This window comes from Triturus cristatus, chromosome 3_1 (genome assembly GCF_964204655.1).
Source record: "Triturus cristatus chromosome 3_1, aTriCri1.1, whole genome shotgun sequence".
NCBI lineage: Eukaryota > Metazoa > Chordata > Amphibia > Caudata > Salamandridae > Triturus > Triturus cristatus.
Genome location: NC_140583.1, coordinates 547,374,375 through 547,400,056, shown reverse-complemented (window position 1 = coordinate 547,400,056; position 25,682 = coordinate 547,374,375).

Below are 25,682 nucleotides of genomic sequence, written 5' to 3'. Positions count from 1 at the left end.
ACACCTTTGAATATCTTGGTGTAACCCTCAATGAGAAAATGGGGTGGGGTTCACACCAGGAGAAAGCAAGGCTGAAACTAGCGCAACACGTGGGTGGGATACTAAGGTTGGCGGGGAAGAATAGGTCGACCCTCAAACCCATAGGCCCTCCGCTCCACATTTACAGGGTCCAAGCCAGAGGAGCCGTTATTTATGGCAGCGAACTATGGGGTCATAAAGTCTTGCCAAGTCTGAGAAAAGAGGAGAATAGGTTTCTTAGGTGCCTAGTAGCCCTCCCACCCAGCACACCCCTAGTGCCATTAAGACTCGACCTAGGCATTAGACCCCTGGAAGAAGAATTGGCGCTCCGCCCTCTGATCTACTGGCATAGATTGTGGGCGGTGCCCAAATTGATTCACTATAGACAGGGCTTGCAGGAAGTCCTTAGTCTTCCAAATTCGGGGAACATTGCCTGGTTCAAATTTGTAAGGAACAGTCTGGTGGGCTTAGGCCTTGACGCTCTCTGGAACGACCCCCTGGATGCTTGCCCCAGGCTCTCAAAAAAGGTCCTAACTAAATTGCACTACAACTCCAAGGCTCCCATATCCCGACCTTCCACAACCCTAGGGACTCTAACGGATCAATTTCTTTGTATTAAAAATGTCTACAACTTGGAATTAACTCTAGACAATATTTACCCTGTATTAATTAGGAAGCTCTATCTACAATGGAGGCACGGGTCCCTGCCAATACGTGCACTTACTAGTCATTGGTCTGCGTCTACACCCAGCACTTGCCCGGCATGCAGAGTAAGCGACGAAACCGAGCTGCACATTATATTTTTTTCTCCGGGCTATAGTGAGGCGCGCAGAAAATGGATTATTCCCATTTGTAGGAATTTGGGTTTTACTAGGTGTCACGAAGCCTTCAGAATCTTTAGGAGTGAAATGGCTGCTCACATTGTGTTTGCTGTGGCCAAATTTCTGGGGGCTTTCTGGCATATGAGAAAACGGTACCTGAAAATGCTTACCTGATTAAACTTGTGCTGGGTTAAATTGCACATGATTTTTTGGATTTAGCGGACATATAGCAATCCTGGTGTTTTTAATGTTGTAACCATTTTTTAACTATCCAATGTATGTTTTTATGTACCATTTTTTAACTATTCAATGTATGTTTTTAACGTTTTTATATTCCTATCTTATGTACCTTTTATGGAGAATTTCTCCGAAATAAAGTTATTTTTGACTTGACTTGAAACACCATCCCAGTATGACCCCTTACACTGCCCGAATGCCACTGCACTGCCCTAAGCCCTGAAACACCACCCCCAGCAAGACCTCCTACACTGCCTTAACACCACTGCCCTGATCACTGAAACACCACTCCCAGCAAGACCCCCTACACTGTACGAACACCACTGCACTGCCCTAAACCCTGAAACACCACTCCCAGCAAGACCCCCTACACCGCTCGAAAATCACTGCACTGCCCTAAACCCTTAAACACCCCCCTGCACGACCCCCTACACTGCCCAAACACCACTGCACTGCCCTAAACCCTGAAACTCCAACCTCTGCACAACACCCTACACTGCCCGAACACCACTGCACTGCCCTAAACCCTGAAACACCACCCCCGGCAAGACCCCCTACACTGCCCGAACACCACTGCCCTAAACCCTGAAACACCAGCCCCAGCACGACCCCCTATACTGCCCGAACACCACTACACTTCCCTAAACCCTAAAAATCTAGCCCCAGGTCGACCCCTACACTGCCCGATACCACTGCACTGCCCTAAGCCCTGAAACACCAGCCCCAGCACGACCCCTCACACTGCCCGAACACCACTGCACTGCCCTAATCCCTGAAACACCCCCCAGCATGACCCCGTACACTGCCCGAACACCACTGCACTTCCCTATACCCTGAAACACCACCCCCAGCATGACCCCCTACACTGCCTGAATACCACTGCACTGCCCTAAACCCTGAAACACCACCCCAGCAAGACCCCCTACACTTCCCAAACACCACTGCACTGCCCCAAACCCTGAAACACCACCCCCAGCAAGACCCCCTACACTGCCTGAACACCACTGCACTGCCCTAAACCCTGAAACAACACCCCCAGCAAGACCCCCTACACTGCCCGAACACCACTGCCCCAAAATGTGAAACACCACTGCACTGCCCTAAACCCACCACCCCAGCATGACCCCCTACACTGCCTGAACACCACTGCTCTCCCCTAAACCCTGAAACACCACCACCAGCACGTCTCCCTATTCTGCCCGAACTCAACTTCACTGCCCTAAACCTTAAAACACCACCCCAGCACAACCCCCTACAGTACCTGAACACCACTGCACTACCCTAAACCCTGAAACACCACCCCAGTTCGACCCACTACACTGCCCGAACACCACTGCAATGCCCTAAGCCCTGAAACACCATCCTCAGCACGACCCCCTACACTGCGCAAACACCACTGCACTATCCTAAACCATAAAACAACAGCCTCAGCACGAACCCCTACACTGCCTGAACACCACTGCACTTCCCTAAACCCTGAAACACCACCACCAGCACGTCTCCCTATTCTGCCCGAACTCAACTTCACTGCCCTAAACCTTAAAACACCACCCCAGCACAACCCCCTACAGTACCTGAACACCACTGCACTACCCTAAACCCTGAAACACCACCCCAGTTCGACCCACTACACTGCCCGAACACCACTGCAATGCCCTAAGCCCTGAAACACCATCCTCAGCACGACCCCCTACACTGCGCAAACACCACTGCACTATCCTAAACCATAAAACAACAGCCTCAGCACGAACCCCTACACTGCCTGAACACCACTGCACTTCCCTATACCCTGAAACACCACCCCCAGCATGACCCCCTACACTGCCTGAATACCACTGCACTGCCCTAAACCCTGAAACACCACCCCCAGCAAGACCCCCTACACTTCCCGAACACCACTGCACTGCCCCAAACCCTGAAACACCACCCCCAGCAAGACCCCCTACACTGCCTGAACACCACTGCACTGCCCTAAACCCTGAAACAACACCCCCAGCAAGACCCCCTACACTGCCCGAACACCACTGCCCCAAAATGTGAAACACCACCGCCAGCAAGAACCCCTACACTGCGGAAAAACCACTGCACTGCCCTAAACCCACACAACACCACCCCCTGCACGACCCCCTACACTGACAAACACCACTGCACTGCCCTAAACCGTGAAACACCACCCCCTGCACAACCCCATACACTACCTGAGCACCACTGCACTGCCCTAAGCCCTGAAACACCACCCCCATCACCACCCCCTACACTGGCCAAACACCATTGCTCTGCCCTAAACCCTGAAACACCACCCCCAGCACGACCCCCTATTCTGCCCGAACACCACTTCACTGCCCTAAACCTTAAAACACCACCCCAAGCACCACCCCTACACTGCCCGAACACCACTGCACTGCCCTAAACCCTAAAACACCACCCCAAGCAAGACCCCCTACACTGCCCTAACACCACTGCCCTGAACCCTTAAACACCACCCCTGCAAGACCCCCTACACTGCCCTAACACCACTGCCCTGAACCCTTAAACACCACCCCTGCACGACCCCCTACACTGCTCAAAAACTACTGCACTGCCCTAAACCCTGAAACACCAAACCCTGCACGACCCCCTACACTGCCCGAACACCACTAAACTGCCCTAAACCCTAAAAATCTAGCCCCAGCACGACCCCTACACTGCCCGATACCACTGCACTGCCCTAAGCCCTGAAACACCAACCCCAGCACGACCCCTCACACTGCCCGAACACCACTGCACTGTCCAAAACCCTGAAACACCACCCAGCACGACCCCGTACACTGCCCAAACACCACTGCACTTCCCTATACCCTGAAACACCACCCCCAGCATGACCAAATACACTGCCCGAACACCACTGCACTGCCCTAAACCCTGAAACACCACCCCCAGCAAGACCCCCTACACTGCCCTAACACCACTGCACTGCCCTAAACCCTGAAATATCACACCCAGCAAGACCCCCTACACTGCCTGAACACCACTGCACTGCCCTAAACCCTGAAACACCACCCCCAGCAAGACTCCCTACACTGCCCGAACACCACTGCCCCAAAATGTGAAACACCACCGCCAGCAAGAACCCCTGCACTGCGCAAAAACCACTGCACTGCCCTACCCCCACAAAACACCACCCCCTGCACGACCCCCTACACTGACAAACACCAATGCACTGCCCTAAACCCTGAAACACCACCCCCTGCAGGACCCCATACACTACCTGAGCACCACTGCACTGCCCTAAGCCCTGAAACACCACCCCCATCACCACCCCCTACACTGCCCAAACACCATTGCTCTGCCCTAAACCCTGAAACACCACCCCCAGCACGACCCCCTATTCTGCCCGAACACCACTTCACTGCCCTAAACCTTAAAACACCACCCCAAGCACCACCCCTACACTGCCCGAACACCACTGCACTGCCCTAAACCCTAAAACACCACCCCAAGCAAGACCCCCTAAACTGCCCTAACACCACTGCCCTGAACCCTTAAACACCACCCCTGCAAGACCCCATACACTGCCCTAACATCACTGCCCTGAACCCTTAAACACCACCCCTGCCCGACCCCCTAAACTGCCCAAAAACCACTGCACTGCCCTAAACCCTGAAACACCAACCCCTGCACAACCCCCTACACTGCCCGTGCACCACTGCACTGCCCTAAACCCTGAAACACCACCCCCAGCATGACCCCCTATGCTGCCCGTACACCACAGCCTTGCCCTAAACCCTGAAACACCACCCGCAGTGCATCCCCCTACACTGCCCGAAGACCACTGCACTGCCCTAAACCCTGAAACACCAGCCCCAGCATGACCCCTCACACTGCCCGAAAACCACTACACTGCTCTAAACCATGAAACACCACACCCAGCATGACCCCTCACACTACTCGAACACCACTGCACTGCCCTAACCCTGAAACACCACCCCCAGCAGGACACCCTACACTGCCCAGACACCACTGAACTGCCCTAAACCCTGAAACACCACCCCCTGCATGACCCCCTACACTGCCCGAACACCACTGCCTTGCCCTAAACACTGAAATACCACCCCAGTACATCCCCCTACACTGCCCAAAGACCACTGCTCTGCCCTAAACCCTGAAACACCATTACCCACACAAACCCCTACACTGCCCAAACACCACTGCCCTAAACCCTGAAACACCAGCCCCAGCATGACCCCCTACACTGCCCAAACTCCACTGCCCTAAACCCTGAAACACCAGCACGACCTCCTACACTGCCCTAACACCAGTGCACTGCCCTAAACCCTAAAAATCCAGCCCTAGCATGACCCCTACATTGCCCGAACACTACTGCACTGCCCTAAGCCCTGAAACACCAGCCCCAGCACGACCCCTCACACTGCCTGTACATCATTGCACTGCCCTAAACCCTGAAACAGCACCCCCAGCACGACCCCCTACACTGCTCGAATACCACTGCACTGCCCTAAACCCTGAAACACCACCCCCAGCATGACCCCCTACACTGCCCGAACACCACTGCACTGCCCTAAACCCTGAAACAACAGCCCCAGCAATGTCCCCTACACTGGTCGAACACCACTGCCCTAAACCCTGAAACACCACCCACAGCATGATCCCCTACACTGCCCGAACATCACTGCACTGACCTAAACCCTGAAACACCACCCCCAACAAGACCCCCAACACTGCCTGAAAACCACTGCACTGCCCTAAACCCTGAAACACCACCCCCTGCACGAACCCCTGCACTGCCCAAACACCACTGCACTTCCCTGAACCCTGAAATACCACCCCCTGTAGGACCCCCTACATGGCCCGAGCACCACTGCTCTGCCCTAAACCCTGAAACACCAATCCCCCAGCTCACCCCCTATACTGCCCGAACACCACTTCACTGCCCTAAACATTAAAACACCACCCCGAGCACGACCCCTACAGTGCCCGAACACCACTGCACTGCCCTAAACCCTAAAACAACACCCCAGCACGACCCCCTACAGTACCCATACACCACTGCACTACCCTAAACCATAAAACACCAACCCCAGCATGACCCCCACACTGCTCGAACACCACTGCACTACCCAAAACCCTAAAACAACAGCCCCAGCATGACCCCTACACTGCCAGAACACCACTGCACTGCCCGAAACCCTGAAACAACAGCCCCAGCATCACCCCTCACACTGCCCTAGCACCACTGCACTGCCCTAAACCTTGAAACACCACAACCAGCATGACCCCCTACACTGCGGGAATACCCCTACACTGCCCTAAACCCTGAAACACCATCCCAGCATGACCACCTACACTGCCCGAACACCACTGCACAGCCCTAAAACCTGAAACACCACCCCACTGCACAACCCCCTACACTGGCTGAACACCACTGGAGTAGCCTAAGTCCTGAAACATCACCCCCAGCAAGACCTCCAACACTGCCCTAACACCACTGCCCTGAACACTGAAACACCACCCCCAGCAAGACCCCCTACACTGTACGAACACCACTGCACTGCCCTAAACCCTGAAACACCACTCCCAGCAACACCCCCTACACCGCTCGAAAATCACTGCACTGCCCTAAACCCTTAAACAATCCCCTGCATAACCCCCTACACTGCCCAAACACCACTGCGCTGCCCTAAACCCTGAAACACCAACCTCTGCATGACACCCTACACTGCCCGAACACCACTGCACTGCCCTAAACCCTGAAACATCAACCCCTGCACAACCCCTACACTGCCCGAACACCACTGCACTTCCCTAAACCCTGAAACACCACCCCCTACACTGCCTGAACACCACTGCTCTGCCCTAAGCCCTAAAACACCACCTCCTGCCCGACCCCCTACACTGCCCGAACACCACCGCTTTGCCCTAAACCCTGAAACATCACCCGCAGTATGTCCCCCTACACTTCCCTAAGCCCTGAAACACCACCCCAGAAAAACCTCCTACACTGCCCAAACACCACTGCCCTGAACCCTGAAACACCACCCCCATCAAAACCCCCTACACTGTACGAACACCACTGCACTGCCCTAAACCCTGAAACACCACTCCCAGCAACACCCCCTACAATGCTCGAAAACCACTGCACTGACGTAAACCCTTCAACACCCCCCTGCACAACCCCCTACAGTGCCCAAACACCACTGCACTGCCCTAAACCCTGAAACACCAACCTCTGCACGATACCCTACACTGCCCGAACACCACTGCACTGCCCTAAACCCTGAAACACAAACCCCTGCAGACCCCCTACACTGCCTGAACACCACTGCACTGCCCTAAACCCTGAAACACCAACCTCTGCACGATACCCTACACTGTCCGAACACCACTGCACTGCCCTAAACCCTGAAACACAAACCCCTGCAGACCCCCTACACTGCCTGAACACCACTGCACTGCCCTAAACCCTGAAACACCACCCCCTGCAGGACCCCCTACATGGCCCGAGCACCACTGCTCTGCCCTAAACCCTGAAACACCAATCCCCCAGCTCAACCCCCTATACTGCCCAAACACCACCTCACTGCCCTAAACATTAAAACATCACCCCAAGCACGACCCCTACAGTGCCCGAACACCACTGCACTGCCCTAAACCCTAAAACACCACCCCAGCATGACCCCCTATAGTACCCATACACCACTGCACTACCCTAAACCGTAAAACACCAACCCCAGCATGACCCCCACACTGCTCAAACACCACTGCACTACCCAAAACCCTAGAACAACAGGCCCAGCACGACCCCATCACTGCCAGAACACCACTGCACTGCCCTAAACCCTGAAACACCAGCCCCAGCATGACCCCTCACACTGCCCTAGCACCACTGCACTGCCCTAAACCATGAAACACCACACCCAGCATGACCCCCTACACTACGGGAATACCCCTGCACTGCCCTAAACCCTGAAACACCATCCCAGCATGACCACCTACACTGCCCGAACACTACTGCACTGCCCTAAAACCTGAAACACCACCCCCCTGCACAACCCCCTACACTGCCCGAATACCACTGCAGTAGCCTAAGCCCTGAAACCAGACCCCCAGTGTTAGAATCCGGGGTCTCTGGTTGGCGCAGGTATGCACTTGCTACAAGCAAGGACCCTTTCCTCTAAGTCAGGGAAAAGGATTACTCGTGAAAAATAACCCCTGCTCACCCTCTAGGTAACGTGGCATGAGCAGTCAGGCTAGATTCCAGAGGGCATTAGGTTAAGCATTCAAGGCGTCCCACAATAACCACCAACCCACCACACAGAGACACCAGACTGTAGTCTGTAAAAATATAAAGTTCTTTATATAAAACTCTTTAGGCAGGCTTCAAATATAGTCTTTCACTTCAGCAGAGGATTCCAGTTACTTGCAATTACTTTTCAGGATGCCACTGTTCTTTAAATGGTCAATTTTGGTGCAATCCACACTCTTTGGGGGTCTGTACGCTTCGTAGGGCCCTCCGTACGTGTCGTACCGGCGTTGGGATGCTTCATGCCGTTTCTCACACTTCCCGGGTGAGCAGGCCTACTGGGACTCAAGCCGCACGGGCCGTACCCTCGTAGGTACGCGTCGTACGAGTCCGGTATGCCTCTTGCCACTCCTCACGCTTCCCATGTGAGCAGCATCTATGTATTCACACGGTATGGGCCGTACAGGTGCAGGGACACGCCGTACGAGCTTGGTGCGCACCGCACAACGCCTCACGCTTCCCGCATGAGTAAACGGCTATATCTTCACCCGGTACGGACCGTACAGGTGCAGGGACTCGCCATACGAGCTGGGTACGAACCGCGCAAAGCCTCACACTTCCCGCGTGAGTAGTGTAGCGGTACGACAGCGCAGTACGGACCGTACAAAGGAAAGTACGCGTCGTACGGGGGCGCTTGGGCTCACAGTACCTTATTTCTTGGGGCCAAAGTTCGTGGCGGCTGCAGCAGTCTTCTGGAGGGCGTCCCGCGTTGCGTTGCAGTCCCGCTTGATCAGTGGACGGCGATGCTTCGTGGGGTGCTTTCAGACGTCACGGCACACCTCGAAGGGGGACGCAGGAGGGGCGGCTCGGGGGTGATTTTCAGCGCACAGCGCTGTCGGCATTGGCCAGGATCAGCGAACCAGTGCGTCGTCGGTCCTCGCAGTGGTCTCTACGGCCAGGGGTCGCAGAGGCTCGGCGCTTGGAGCCGTACAGTCTCTCCTTACGTTGCGAGCTCCGACTCGAGGGGGCAGCAGTTTACTGTGCTCAGGCCAGGCAGGGCAGGCCTTCACGGTGCTCACAGCAGCACAGTCGATCAGGAGTCGCGTTGCTCAGCGAGATGGGGGCACACAGGTTCTCTGGGGTCCGCGTTAGCAATCCACCCACAGCAGCTTCCTCTTCTTCCAGGGGAGGGTAGCGCCCACTGTTCCTGGGGCGCAGTTCAGGGGGCAAGTTCACAAGCAAGCCCTTGGAGATTGTTTTTAAAGCACAAGTTGAATTCAAAGTCTTTCTCAGTCTTTTCTTCCTCTTCCTTCCAGCAGCAAGGCACCCACCACAGGTCAGCCTCTCAGGCTTAGAGACAGTACTCCTCCATGCAGCTTTCCCAGGTCCTTCTCTTCGGGCAGAGGTTCTTCTTGGCATAAACAGGATCTGATTTCTTAGGAGCAGGGCTCCTTCTTTTATACACAGTTTCTTTTGTTCTTTGTCGCCAGGGGGCCTGTGCCTGGCTCAGTCCGGTTTTGGAGCACTTTGTTGTGGTGACTCTGCTCTTTCCTTTCAGTGCACAGGGCAGAGACATCAGCCGCTCTACAGGGGGCGGAGCCAGCATTGTAGTGGCAGAGCACACGTCTATTCAGAGTCAAGGTGTACTCCTCCCACCCATCCTGGTGTAATCTCTCTACCCACCACCTGGCAGCCAGCCTGTCTCCTGGAATTCCCCAGCCCTGCCCCTCACTGAAACTAGGCAGCACATACACACACAAAGCAGAGGCGGACTGAAATGGCTAAGCAAGTAAATACTAACTTTCTAAAAGTAGTATTTACAAACACAGGATATTAAAATAAACTTTACTAAAATAAGTATTTTATTATTCTGAGTTCGGGCATACTAAACTTGACTTTCTACCATGCTCTCTGAGTCCGCTGGGATTATAGCGTGTAATAATTCCAGCAGCCCATTCTGGCCTATGGAGAGCAAGTAGCCTTACAATAGTGAAAAACAAAAATGGCTGTAATTCACTATTAGGACATGCCACACACACCAGGGCATGTCCTACCTTATGCTTACAATGCACCCTGCCCTTGGGCCTACCAGAGGGGTGACTAATATGCAGTTAAGGGAAGGTTTAGGGACTGGCAAGTAGGTGTACTTGCGCAGTCAGCATGACAGTACCAGACTGCATGCAGGTTCTGCAGTGGCAGACCTTAGACACATTTTACTAGGCCGCTTCTGTGGGTGGCACAACCAGTGCTGCAAGCCCACCAGCAGCATTTGCCTTTACAAGTCCTGGCACTCCTGGTGCACTTTACTAGGGGCTGATAGTAAACCAAATAAGCCAAACATGGACATCAATCAATGTATACACTTTTCAAAGGGAGCACTTGCACTGTGGAACTGATTAGCAGTGGCACAGTGCCCTGAGCAGCTAACACCAACAAAACACATGAGGCACATCAGCAAAAAGTGGATGGGAAACTCACGCCAAGGTGCCAGGTCTAACATGTGTCCCCTCCAGCTGAAATGTGGGGGGAACTACCCTACCCCAGGGAGTTCCTCTTCACTAAGGCGGAAAAACCTGGACAGACCGTCAGCATTGGCGTGATCTGTGCCAGGGCGATGCTCCACCATGAAGTCCATACCCTGTAGGGAGAGGGACCACCTCAACAGTTTTGGGTTCTCACCCCTCATTTGCTTCAACCATCTGAGGGGCCTGTGGCCGGTCTGAACCCGGAAGTGAGACCCAAACAAGTAGGGTCTTAGCTTATTCAGCGCCCAGACCACAGCAAATGCTTCTCGCTCGATTGCGCTCCACCTTTGTTCCTGTGGAAGTAACCTCCTACTAATGAAGGCTACAGGTTGGTCCCAGCCCTCCTCAGTCATCTGTGAGAGAACAGCCCCTACACCATGCTCTGAGGCGTCTGTCTGCGCCAGGAATTCTTTGGAGAAGTCAGGAGCCAAGAGCACGGGCGCCGTGCACATGGCAGTCTTCAGGGTGTCAAAAGCCTTCTGACAGGTGTCAGTCCAGATCACTTTCCTGGGCTGCTTCTTCGAAGTCAGCTCTGTCAAGGGGGCAACAATGCTGCCATACCCCTTGACAAACCTCCTGTAGTACCCTGTGAGTCCTAAAAAGGCCCTCACCTCTGTCCGGTCTTTGGGGGCTCCCAAGCCAGGATGGTTTCAATCTTGGGTTGGAGGGACGCCACTTGGTCGCTCCCCACTTGGTGTCCCAAGTACACCACTGAACCCTGCCCGATCTGACACTTGCTTGCCTTGATCGTGAGGCCTGCCTTGCGCAGTGCCATCAACACTTCCCAGAGGTGGTGCAGGTGTTCTTTCCATGTGCCACTGAACACTGCGATGTCATCCAGGTAGGCGGCGCTGAACTCGGTCAGCCCAGCTAACACCTGGTTGACCAACCTCTGTAAGGTGGCAGGGGCATTCTTCATCCCAAATGGCATAACCCGGAACTGGAAATGCCCATCTGGTGTGGAGAATGTGGACCTCTCTTTGGCCCCATCAGTCAAGGCGATCTGCCAGTACCCAGACGTTAAATCAAACGTGCTGAGGTACCGTGCAGCCCCTAACCAATCAATGAGCTCATCAGCTCTGGGGATGGGGTGCGCACTTCGTGACTGAATTGAGTCCTCTGTAGTCCACACAGAACCGTAGTTCGGGTGTGGCACCCGGCGCTGCAGCCTTTGGGACCAAGACCACTGGGCTGGCCCAAGGACTGCTGGAGGACTCAACCACCCCTAGAGCAAGCATCTTTGAGACCTCCTCTTTGAAGCAGGCTCTGACCCTGTCAGTCACTCTGTAAGCCTTATGCTTCACAGGCAAGCTGTCTCCTGTGTCCACATCATGGACACACCAATCTGTGACACCAGGAACCAGGGAGAACAGGTCAGGAAACTGCCCCAGCAGCTGGCGGCAGTCATCCTGTTGCTCAGGGGTCAGGGTGGGTAAGAGGTTAACTCCATCCACTGACCCGTCTCGCTCTGAGGCTACCAGGAGGTCAGGAAGAGGCTCGGACTCCTCTTCCGCCCCATCATCTGTGGCCAAGAGCATGTCCACTTCGGACCTCTCCACGTGGGGCTTTAGTCGGTTGACATGTAGGACCCTCAAGGGGTTCCTGGGAGACTGCAAGTCCACCAAGTAGGTGACAGAACTCTTGCGCTCCACAATCTCAAAGGGTCCGGTCCACTTGTCTTGGAGTGCACAAGGCTCCACAGGGGCCAGGACCCATACCTTTTGTCCAGGTTGAAGCTCAACCAGAGTGGCGTTCTGGTCATACCACCGCTTCATTTCCTCCTGGCTGGCTTCCAGGTTTGCCTCAGCAAGTTGCCTGAAACGCCTAGTCTGGTTCCGGAAGGCCAGCATGTAACTGTATACATTCTGGGGAGGTTTCCTGGGAGATTGCTCCCAGCCTTCCTTGACCAGACTAAGAGGTCCTCGTACTGGGTGGCCATACAGAAGCTCAAAGGGACTGAACCCTAGAGACTTCTGTGGCACCTCACGGTATGCAAAGAGAAGGCATGGTAAGAGGACGTCCCACTTACGCCTCATGGGTTCCTCAAGACCCATAATCATGCCCTTTAGTGTTCGGTTGAATCTCTCAACCAACCCGTTTCCTTGGGGATGGTAAGGGGTGGTGAACTTGTATGTTACACCACACTCTTGCCAAAGGGATTTCATATATTTCAATATGAAATTGGTGCCCCTGTCAGACACCACCTCTAGAGGGAATCCTACTCATGAGAAAATTCCCATCAGTGCCTGCCCCACCACGGGGGCCGTCACTGTCCTCAGAGGGATGGCTTCAGGGTACCGGGTGGCATGGTCCACCAAGACCAGGATAAACCTGTTGCCCATGGCTGTCTTGGGGTCCAGGGGCCCCACAATGTCAATCCCAACTCGCTGGAATGGGGTACTGACCACAGGGAAAGGTTGGAGTGGAGCCTTTTGCTTCCTTCCACTCTTACCACTTGCCTGGCAAGTCTGGCAGGTCCTACAATGAGCATCTGAGCTCTTGCGCATTTGAGGCCAATAAAAGTGGGTGACAAGCCTCTCATAGGTCTTGTCCTGCCCCAAATGCCCTGCTAACAGAACATCGTGAGCCAGCCCCAGTAGGAAGGCTCTGAACTTCTGGGGTACCACCAGCACACGGGCTGACCCAGGTTCAGCAACCTTAGGCTCTGAGTACAGGAGGTCATTCTCCCAGTAGATGAAATGTGTACCGGACTGATCACCATTGGCCTGGGCTGCAGCCTGCTGCCGCATACCCAGGAGAGAGGGGCATTCTTTCTGCTCCCTGCAGAATTCCTCCCTGGAGGGGCCTCCTTCTTGCTGCCAATGGGTCAGCTCAGGCAGGTCCCCCAGTTTGGCTATCTATTCCCCGGTAGGCTCCAGGGCATCCCCCTCAAGGTCTGCTTCCTCCTGGGCCGTGGGATCTTTAGGGGCCGGTTACCCGCGCCTCCTGCGCCCTCTCCCTAAGGCCGGTTCCTGGGCCTCTCCCTCAGGCTCCAGGATCTCTTGAACACCCCTACTGGCTGCCATTGACCGGGTGGTCACGCACGCCCAGTCAGGTAAACCCACCATCCGCAGGTGAGCTGTCTTCTCCACCTTTTCCCAAGGGGAGCTCTCCAAATCATTTCCTAGGAGACAGTCTACAGGCATGGCAGTTCTCACAGAGACTTGCAGAGTACCAGAGACCCCCCACTCAAAGGGAAGTTGAGCCATTGTACAACGGCTCTCTGTGTTGTCAGCATTGACAACCCGACTATAGGCATGGGGTACAACCTGCTCTTGAGATACCAGGTGCTGCTGCACTGCAGTCACACTGGCGCCTGTGTCTCGAAGAGCCTCTACCTTCTTCCCATTGACGGTCACCACTTGCCCATATTTCTTAGTGTTGGAGGGCAAGTAGGTTTCAGGGACCATTTCACTGTCTCCTAGTGAGACTAGGGTCAGCTGGATGGGGTCCCACGCACCTGGGACTTCTACCTCCTCCCCAAAGGCTACTGTAGCCATCTGCTTCGGTAGAGCACCGGTGGGTGCTGGTTTCACATACTGGCGACACTTGGGATCACTGGCAAAGTGACCCAGCTCACCACATTTATAACACTGTGGGGACCTTGGGAACAGGTTTAACTGTCGGGCCCCTGCCTGCTTCGGGGGGTGGGGGAGGCTGAGAACCTTTCTGCTGGTTCCCTTGGGTATTACTTTGGGGACCTTTTGGAAACCCTTTCTGTTTTCCCTTGTCCCCCCACTCTTCTGCTGGGGACCCTGCCCACCCTTGGCGGAGTCTCCCACTTGAGCCTTGTGGACCCTGGTGCTGACCCAGCGGTCCGCCTCTTCAGCAAGCTTCCTAGGGTTAGTCAGCTTGCTATCGATCAGGTGTTGGCGTAGCTCAGGAAAACAATTAAGGGGCAAGTGCTCCCATGCAATTAAATCAAAGAGACCTTGGTAATCATTCACTTTGCTACCCTTCACCCAGCCATCCAGTGCTCTGCACAAAAAGGTTACATACTCCACATACGTACTCCCAGCAATCTTGGTACACCCCCGGAACCTCTGTCTATATAATTCAGGAGTTAGCCCATACCTGGTCATTAAAGCTTCCTTCATGTGGGGGTAAGAATTATACATGTCAGAGGGCAAATCTAAGAGTGTGTCCCTCCCCTCACTGAGAAACCGCCCCCACAACCCCGCTCCCCAATCTCTCTCAGGGACCCGGTGGGAAGACATAGCTACCTCATAGGCCTTGAACCATTGCCCTATGTCATCATTCTTAAAGTACTCTTTAACTACATCTTTTGGCATGTGCACCCTTGACTCTACCTGCACTGGTGTTGCGCTGCCACCAGAGGGAGGGTTTTCCAAACTTTTCGCTTTTATCTCCAACTCCCTCATTTTCATGTTGTGCTCCATCAGAATTTTTCATTCTTCCAGAGCCATCTTCTTGCTCTCTAGCTACAATTGGCCATTCAATTTCAGCTTTGCCAATGTTATCTCATGATCCCTGGTGGCCTGTCTGTCTGCCAGCTCCTCTGGCGACAGGCCTCTGCCAAAACTATGGATGCTCTCCGCGAGCTCAAATGGTACAGTTTCCTCAACTGCACCCCTTGATTCAATCCAGGCTTTCAGTGCCTTGTGGAGATCTCCTTTGAGCCTACATCCTGTATGTGGAACCTTGAACTTCTTGCAAAAGTACTTGAGTTGTTTTTTGTGTAGCTGTCCAGTTTTGATTCATCCCATTCCATCTCTCCTACTTCAGAAGCTTCAGAGGTCGTTTTCACTATGCTGTTTGGGCCCGGCATGACTCCAAACACAAGGGATCTTCTTTCTTGGCAAGCAAAATTAAATTAACATTTCTGTGGCTTAAGCTACTGGACTGTCCTCACTGTGCAATGGCTAGTAATCACTGCGCAGACACCAAAAATGCAAATCCATAGATCCCACCGCTGCCACCAATGTTAGAATCTGGGGTCTCTGGTTGGCGCTGGTATGCACTTGGGGGGAGCCTTTCCTCTAAGTCAGGGCAAAGGATTACTCGTGAAAAATAACCCCTGCTCACCCTCTAGGTAACGTGGCATGAGCAGTCAGGCTAGATTCCAGAGGGCATTAGGTTAAGCATTCAAGGCGTCCCACAATAACCACCAACCCACCACACAGAGACACCAGACTGTAGTCTGTAAAAATATAAAGTTCTTTATATAAAACTCTTTAGGCAGGCTTCAAATATAGTCTTTCACTTCAGCAGAGGATTCCAGTTACTTGCAATTACTTTTCAGGATGCCACTGTTCTTTAAATGGTCAATTTTGGTGCAATCCACACTCTTTGGGGGTCTGTACGCTTCGTAGGGCCCTCTGTACGTGTCGTACCGGCGTTGGGATGCTTCATGCCGTTTCTCACACTTCCCGGGTGAGCAGGCCTACTGGGACTCAAGCCGCACGGGCCGTACCCTCGTAGGTACGTGTCGTACGAGTCCGGTATGCCTCTTGCCACTCCTCACGCTTCCCGTGTGAGCAGCATCTATGTATTCACACGGTATGGGCCGTACAGGTGCAGGGACACGCCGTACGAGCTTGGTGCGCACCGCACAACGCCTCACGCTTCCCGCATGAGTAAACGGCTATATCTTCACCCGGTACGGACCGTACAGGTGCAGGGACTCGCCATACGAGCTGGGTACGAACCGCGCAAAGCCTCACACTTCCCGCGTGAGTAGTGTAGCGGTACGACAGCGCAGTACGGACCGTACAAAGGAAAGTACGCGTCATACAGGGGCGCTTGGGCTCACAGTACCTTATTTCTTGGGGCCAAAGTTCGTGGCGGCTGCAGCAGTCTTCTGGAGGGCGTCCCGCGTTGCGTTGCAGTCCCGCTTGATCAGTGGACGGCGATGCTTCGTGGGGTGCTTTCAGACGTCACGGCACACCTCGAAGGGGGACGCAGGAGGGGCGGCTCGGGGGTGATTTTCAGCGCACAGCGCTGTCGGCATTGGCCAGGATCAGCGAACCAGTGCGTCGTCGGTCCTCGCAGTGGTCTCTACGGCCGGGGGTCGCAGAGGCTCGGCGCTTGGAGCCGTACAGTCTCTCCTTACGTTGCGAGCTCCGACTCGAGGGGGCAGCAGTTTACTGTGCTCAGGCAGGGCAGGCCTTCACGGTGCTCACAGCAGCACAGTCGATCAGGAGTCGCGTTGCTCAGCGAGATGGGGGCACACAGGTTCTCTGGGGTCCGCGTTAGCAATCCACCCACAGCAGCTTCCTCTTCTTCCAGGGGAGGGTAGCGCCCACTGTTCCTGGGGCGCAGTTCAGGGGGCAAGTTCACAAGCAAGCCCTTGGAGATTGTTTTTAAAGCACAAGTTGAATTCAAAGTCTTTCTCAGTCTTTTCTTCCTCTCCTTCCAGCAGCAAGGCACCCACCACAGGTCAGTCTCTCAGGCTTAGAGACAGTACTCCTCCATGCAGCTTTCCCAGGTCCTTCTCTTCGGGCAGAGGTTCTTCTTGGCATAAACAGGATCTGATTTCTTAGGAGCAGGGCTCCTTCTTTTATACACAGTTTCTTTTGTTCTTTGTCGCCAGGGGGCCTGTGCCTGGCTCAGTCTGGTTTTGGAGCACTTTGTTGTGGTGACTCTGCTCTTTCCTTTCAGTGCACAGGGCAGAGACATCAGCCGCTCTACAGGGGGCGGAGCCAGCATTGTAGTGGCAGAGCACACGTCTATTCAGAGTCAAGGTGTACTCCTCCCACCCATCCTGGTGTAATCTCTCTACCCACCACCTGGCAGCCAGCCTGTCTCCTGGAATTCCCCAGCCCTGCCCCTCACTGAAACTAGTCAGCACACACACACACAAAGCAGAGGCGGACTGAAATGGCTAAGCAAGTAAATACTAACTTTCTAAAAGTAGTATTTACAAACACAGGATATTAAAATAAACTTTACTAAAATAAGTATTTTATTATTCTGAGTTCGGGCATACTAAACTTGACTTTCTACCATGCTCTCTGAGTCCGCTGGGATTATAGCGTGTAATAATTCCAGCAGCCCATTCTGGCCTATGGAGAGCAAGTAGCCTTACAATAGTGAAAAACAAAAATGGCTGTAATTCACTATTAGGACATGCCACACACACCAGGGCATGTCCTACCTTATGCTTACAATGCACCCTGCCCTTGGGCCTACCAGAGGGGTGACTAATATGCAGTTAAGGGAAGGTTTAGGGACTGGCAAGTAGGTGTACTTGCGCAGTCAGCATGACAGTACCAGACTGCATGCAGGTTCTGCAGTGGCAGACCTTAGACACATTTTACTAGGCCGCTTCTGTGGGTGGCACAACCAGTGCTGCAAGCCCACCAGCAGCATTTGCCTTTACAAGTCCTGGCACTCCTGGTGCACTTTACTAGGGGCTGATAGTAAACCAAATAAGCCAAACATGGACATCAATCAATGTATACACTTTTCAAAGGGAGCACTTGCACTGTGGAACTGATAAGCAGTGGCACAGTGCCCTGAGCAGCTAACACCAACAAAACACATGAGGCACATCAGCAAAAAGTGGATGGGAAACTCACGCCAAGGTGCCAGGTCTAACATGTGTCCCCTCCAGCTGAAATGTGGGGGGAACTACCCTACCCCAGGGAGTTCCTCTTCACTAAGGCGGAAAAACCTGGACAGACCGTCAGCATTGGCGTGATTTGTGCCAGGGCGATGCTCCACCGTGAAGTCCATACCCTGTAGGGAGAGGGACCACCTCAACAGTTTTGGGTTCTCACCCCTCATTTGCTTCAACCATCTGAGGGGCCTGTGGCCGGTCTGAACCCGGAAGTGAGACCCAAACAAGTAGGGTCTTAGCTTATTCAGCGCCCAGACCACAGCAAATGCTTCTCGCTCGATTGCACTCCACCTTTGTTCCCGTGGAAGTAACCTCCTACTAATGAAGGCTACAGGTTGGTCCCAGCCCTCCTCAGTCATCTGTGAGAGAACAGCCCCTACACCATGCTCTGAGGCGTCTGTCTGCGCCAGGAATTCTTTGGAGAAGTCAGGAGCCAAGAGCACGGGCGCCGTGCACATGGCAGTCTTCAGGGTGTCAAAAGCCTTCTGACAGGTGTCAGTCCAGATCACTTTCCTGGGCTGCTTCTTCGAAGTCAGCTCTGTCAAGGGGGCAACAATGCTGCCATACCCCTTGACAAACCTCCTGTAGTACCCTGTGAGTCCTAAAAAGGCCCTCACCTCTGTCCGGTCTTTGGGGGCTCCCAAGCCAGGATGGTTTCAATCTTGGGTTGGAGGGACGCCACTTGGTCGCTCCCCACTTGGTGTCCCAAGTACACCACTGAACCCTGCCCGATCTGACACTTGCTTGCCTTGATCGTGAGGCCTGCCATGCGCAGTGCCATCAACACTTCCCAGAGGTGGTGCAGGTGTTCTTTCCATGTGCCACTGAACACTGCGATGTCATCCAGGTAGGCGGCGCTGAACTCGGTCAGCCCAGCTAACACCTGGTTGACCAACCTCTGTAAGGTGGCAGGGGCATTCTTCATCCCAAATGGCATAACCCGGAACTGGAAATGCCCATCTGGTGTGGAGAATGTGGACCTCTCTTTGGCCCCATCAGTCAAGGCGATCTGCCAGTACCCAGACGTTAAATCAAACGTGCTGAGGTACCGTGCAGCCCCTAACCAATCAATGAGCTCATCAGCTCTGGGGATGGGGTGCGCACTTCGTGACTGAATTGAGTCCTCTGTAGTCCACACAGAACCGTAGTTCGGGTGTGGCACCCGGCGCTGCAGCCTTTGGGACCAAGACCACTGGGCTGGCCCAAGGACTGCTGGAGGACTCAACCACCCCTAGAGCAAGCATCTTTGAGACCTCCTCTTTGAAGCAGGCTCTGACCCTGTCAGTCACTCTGTAAGCCTTATGCTTCACAGGCAAGCTGTCTCCTGTGTCCACATCATGGACACACCAATCTGTGACACCAGGAACCAGGGAGAACAGGTCAGGAAACTGCCCCAGCAGCTGGCGGCAGTCATCCTGTTGCTCAGGGGTCAGGGTGGGTAAGAGGTTAACTCCATCCACTGACCCGTCTCGCTCTGAGGCTACCAGGAGGTCAGGAAGAGGCTCGGACTCCTCTTCCGCCCCATCATCTGTGGCCAAGAGCATGTCCACTTCGGACCTCTCCACGTGGGGCTTTAGTCGGTTGACATGTAGGACCCTCAAGGGGTTCCTGGGAGACTGCAAGTCCACCAAGTAGGTGACAGAACTCTTGCGCTCCACAATCTCAAAGGGTCCGGTCCACTTGTCTTGGAGTGCACAAGGCTCCACAGGGGCCAGGACCCATACCTTTTGTCCAGGTTGAAGCTCAACCAGAGTGGCGTTCTGGTCATACCACCGCTTCATTTCCTCCTGGCTGGCTTCCAGGTTTGCCTCAGCAAGTTGCCTGAAACGCCTAGTCTGGTTCCGGAAGGCCAGCATGTAACTGTATACATTCTGGGGAGGTTTCCTGGGAGATTGCTCCCAGCCTTCCTTGACCAGACTAAGAGGTCCTCGTACTGGGTGGCCATACAGAAGCTCAAAGGGACTGAACCCTAGAGACTTCTGTGGCACCTCACGGTATGCAAAGAGAAGGCATGGCAAGAGGACGTCCCACTTACGCCTCATGGGTTCCTCAAGACCCATAATCATGCCCTTTAGTGTTCGGTTGAATCTCTCAACCAACCCGTTTCCTTGGGGATGGTAAGGGGTGGTGAACTTGTATGTTACACCACACTCTTGCCAAAGGGATTTCATATATTTCAATATGAAATTGGTGCCCCTGTCAGACACCACCTCTAGAGGGAATCCTACTCATGAGAAAATTCCCATCAGTGCCTGCCCCACCACGGGGGCCGTCACTGTCCTCAGAGGGATGGCTTCAGGGTACCGGGTGGCATGGTCCACCAAGACCAGGATAAACCTGTTGCCCATGGCTGTCTTGGGGTCCAGGGGCCCCACAATGTCAATCCCAACTCGCTGGAATGGGGTACTGACCACAGGGAAAGGTTGTAGTGGAGCCTTTTGCTTCCTTCCACTCTTACCACTTGCCTGGCAAGTCTGGCAGGTCCTACAATGAGCATCTGAGCTCTTGCGCATTTGAGGCCAATAAAAGTGGGTGACAAGCCTCTCATAGGTCTTGTCCTGCCCCAAATGCCCTGCTAACAGAACATCGTGAGCCAGCCCCAGTAGGAAGGCTCTGAACTTCTGGGGTACCACCAGCACACGGGCTGACCCAGGTTCAGCAACCTTAGGCTCTGAGTACAGGAGGTCATTCTCCCAGTAGATGAAATGTGTACCGGACTGATCACCATTGGCCTGGGCTGCAGCCTGCTGCCGCATACCCAGGAGAGAGGGGCATTCTTTCTGCTCCCTGCAGAATTCCTCCCTGGAGGGGCCTCCTTCTTGCTGCCAATGGGTCAGCTCAGGCAGGTCCCCCAGTTTGGCTATCTATTCCCCGGTAGGCTCCAGGGCATCCCCCTCAAGGTCTGCTTCCTCCTGGGCCGTGGGAACTTTAGGGGCCGGTTTCCCGCGCCTCCTGCGCCCTCTCCCTAAGGCCGGTTCCTGGGCCTCTCCCTCAGGCTCCAGGATCTCTTGAACACCCCTACTGGCTGCCATTGACCGGGTGGTCACGCACGCCCAGTCAGGTAAACCCACCATCCGCAGGTGAGCTGTCTTCTCCACCTTTTCCCAAGGGGAGCTCTCCAAATCATTTCCTAGGAGACAGTCTACAGGCATGGCAGTTCTCACAGAGACTTGCAGAGTACCAGAGACCCCCCCACTCAAAGGGAAGTTGAGCCATTGTACAACGGCTCTCTGTGTTGTCAGCATTGACAACCCGACTATAGGCATGGGGTACAACCTGCTCTTGAGATACCAGGTGCTGCTGCACTGCAGTCACACTGGCGCCTGTGTCTCGAAGAGCCTCTACCTTCTTCCCATTGACGGTCACCACTTGCCCATATTTCTTAGTGTTGGAGGGCAAGTAGGTTTCAGGGACCATTTCACTGTCTCCTAGTGAGACTAGGGTCAGCTGGACGGGGTCCCACGCACCTGGGACTTCTACCTCCTCCCCAAAGGCTACTGTAGCCATCTGCTTCGGTAGAGCACCGGTGGGTGCTGGTTTCACATACTGGCGACACTTGGGATCACTGGCAAAGTGACCCAGCTCACCACATTTATAACACTGTGGGGACCTTGGGAACAGGTTTAACTGTCGGGCCCCTGCCTGCTTCGGGGGGGTGGGGGAGGCTGAGAACCTTTCTGCTGGTTCCCTTGGGTATTACTTTGGGGACCTTTTGGAAACCCTTTCTGTTTTCCCTTGTCCCCCCACTCTTCTGCTGGGGACCCTGCCCACCCTTGGCGGAGTCTCCCACTTGAGCCTTGTGGACCCTGGTGCTGACTAGGCCTGGGCAAAAATTTCGTTCCGTTCGCGGAAATTGCGATAATTTGACATTTTTGCGTTCCGCGGAGAGCGCGAAAATGTCAAAAATTCCGGTTTCCGCAGCTTGGCGATAATTTGTTTCTTGCTCGCGCTGTAAAATGATACATTCTCGCGCGCGCGCGATCGCCTTACCTGAATCCCTGCGTTCGCCGACAAGTTTTCTTGATCCGGTCGCGTTCTCCATGAGATGTTGTATTGTTTTTAGCCATTTGCGCTGTCTCGCGACAGTTCGCGCCCGCAGTGACGTCATGCGTCGCGCGATCACGTCTTTCTTCTCGCGATCATGCACCGCGAGAACAACTCAAAACAAGATGGCCGCGCCCGCAAGCAACCACATGGGTAAGTTGGCGACCCGCAACCATGCAGAAAATCTCGCGAACATGCCGGAAAAAAACTTCCGCATCTTCGCGATATTTCTGCTTGTTTGCGATAATTTTAAACATTCTCGCGATAATTTGCGAAGGTTAATTCCGCAAATTCCGCCCACCCCTAGTGCTGACCCAGCGGTCCGCCTCTTCAGCAAGCTTCCTAGGGTTAGTCAGCTTGCTATCGATCAGGTGTTGGCGTAGCTCAGGAAAACAATTAAGGGGCAAGTGCTCCCATGCAATTAAATCAAAGAGACCTTGGTAATCATTCACTTTGCTACCCTTCACCCAGCCATCCAGTGCTCTGCACAAAAAGGTTACATACTCCACATACGTACTCCCAGCAATCTTGGTACACCCCCGGAACCTCTGTCTATATAATTCAGGAGTTAGCCCATACCTGGTCATTAAAGCTTCCTTCATGTGGGGGTAAGAATTATACATGTCAGAGGGCAAATCTAAGAGTGTGTCCCTCCCCTCACTGAGAAACCGCCCCCACAACCCCGCTCCCCAATCTCTCTCAGGGACCCGGTGGGAAGACATAGCTACCTCATAGGCCTTGAACCATTGCCCTATGTCATCATTCTTAAAGTACTCTTTAACTACATCTTTTGGCATGTGCACCCTTGACTCTACCTGCACTGGTGTTGCGCTGCCACCAGAGGGAGGGTTTTCCAAACTTTTCGCTTTTATCTCCAACTCCCTCATTTTCATGTTGTGCTCCATCAGAATTTTTCTTTCTTCCAGAGCCATCTTCTTGCTCTCTAGCTACAATTGGCCATTCAATTTCAGCTTTGCCAATGTTATCTCATGATCCCTGGTGGCCTGTCTGTCTGCCAGCTCCTCTGGCGACAGGCCTCTGCCAAAACTATGGATGCTCTCCGCGAGCTCAAATGGTACAGTTTCCTCAACTGCATCCCTTGATTCAATCCAGGCTTTCAGTGCCTTGCGGAGATCTCCTTTGAGCCTACATCCTGTATGTGGAACCTTGAACTTCTTGCAAAAGTACTTGAGTTGTTTTTTTGTGTAGCTGTCCAGTTTTGATTCATCCCATTCCATCTCTCCTACTTCAGAAGCTTCAGAGGTCATTTTCACTATGCTGTTTGGGCCCGGCATGACTCCAAACACAAGGGATCTTCTTTCTTGGCAAGCAAAATTAAATTAACATTTCTGTGGCTTAAGCTACTGGACTGTCCTCACTGTGCAATGGCTAGTAATCACTGCGCAGACACCAAAAATGCAAATCCATAGATCTCACCGCTGCCACCAATGTTAGAATCTGGGGTCTCTGGTTGGCGCAGGTATGCACTTGGGGGGAGCCTTTCCTCTAAGTCAGGGCAAAGGATTACTCGTGAAAAATAACCCCTGCTCACCCTCTAGGTAACGTGGTGCGAGCAGTCAGGCTAGATTCCAGAGGGCATTAGGTTAAGCATTCAAGGCGTCCCACAATAACCACCAACCCACCACACAGAGACACCAGACTGTATTCTGTAAAAACTATAAAGTTCTTTATATAAAACTCTTTAGGCAGGCTTCAAATACAGTCTTTCACTTCAGCAGAAGATTCTAGTTACTTGCAATTACTTTTCTGGATGCCACAGTTCTTTAAATGGTCAATTTTGGTGCAATCCGCACTCTTTGGGGGTCTGTGCACTTCGTAGGGCCCTCCGTACGTGTCATACCGGCGTTGGGATGCTTCGTGCCATTTCTCACACTTCCCGCGTGAGCACGCATACTGGGACTCAAGCCGTACGGGCCGTACCCTCGTAGGTACACGTCGTACGAGTCCGGTACGCCTCTTGCCACCCCTCACGCTTTCCGCATGAGCAGCGTCTATGTATTCACATGGTACGGGCCGTACAGGTGCAGGGACGTGCCGTACTAGCTTGGTGCGCACCGCACAATGCCTCACGCTTCCCGCGTGAGTAAACGGCTATATCTTCACCCGGTACGGACCATACAGGCACAGGGACGCGCTGTACGAGCTGGGTACGAATCGCACAAAGCCTCCCGCGTGAGTAGCATAGCGGTACGACAGCGCAGTACGGACCGTGCAAAGGAAAGTACGCATCGTACGGGGGCGCTTGGGCTCACAGTACCTTATTTCTTGGGGCCAAAGTTCGTGGCGGCCGCAGCAGTCTTCTGGAAGGCGTCCCGCGTTGCGTTGCAGTCCCGCTTGATCAGTGGACGGCGATGCTTCGTGGGGTGCTTTCAAACATCACGGCACACCTCGAAGGGGGAAGCAGGAGGGGCGGCTCGGGGTGATTTTCAGTTCTGGCACAGTGAACAGAATAGTACATGGTACTGCACCTTAGTGTCAAACCCTGACTCATTTTATCAATGCATAAGCAAAGACTACCTTCTAATGCTACTAAAACTTGACAACATGACAGGTTTTAAAAGAGTTATCTGCTAAAAAATACACGATGTTACGATGTTCTCTCACAGTGCTTCCCAAATGCACACAGACTCACAGTGTGATTCTAGACAACAACCACTATACCTAGGAGTTTACCAAAAATCATTCACTACTGTGGAAGTGGTAAGGGAACTGCACACAATCTGCATATTTCAGGACTGCACTTTTGTGTCAAAGCCTAACTCATTTAATCAACGCATAAGCAAAGACTGACTTCTAATGCTATTAAAACTTGACAACATGACAGGTTTTAAATTAGTTATCTGTCATCAAATACACAATGTTACCAAACGCTTCTCTCACAGTGGTTCCCAAATGCACACAGACTCACAGTGTGATTCTAGACAAGCACCACTATCCTTATCAGTTTACCAAAACTCATTCACTACAGTGGAAGTGGTAAGGGAACTGAACACAATCTACATATTTCAGGACTGCACTTTTGTGTCAAAGCCTGACTCATTTAATCAAAGCATAAGCAAAAACTGCCTTCTAATGCTACTAAAACTTGACAACAAGACAGGTTTTAAAACAGTTATCTGTCAGCAAATACACAATATTACCACATACTTCTCTCACAGTGGTTCCCAAATGAACACAGGCTCACAGTGTGATTC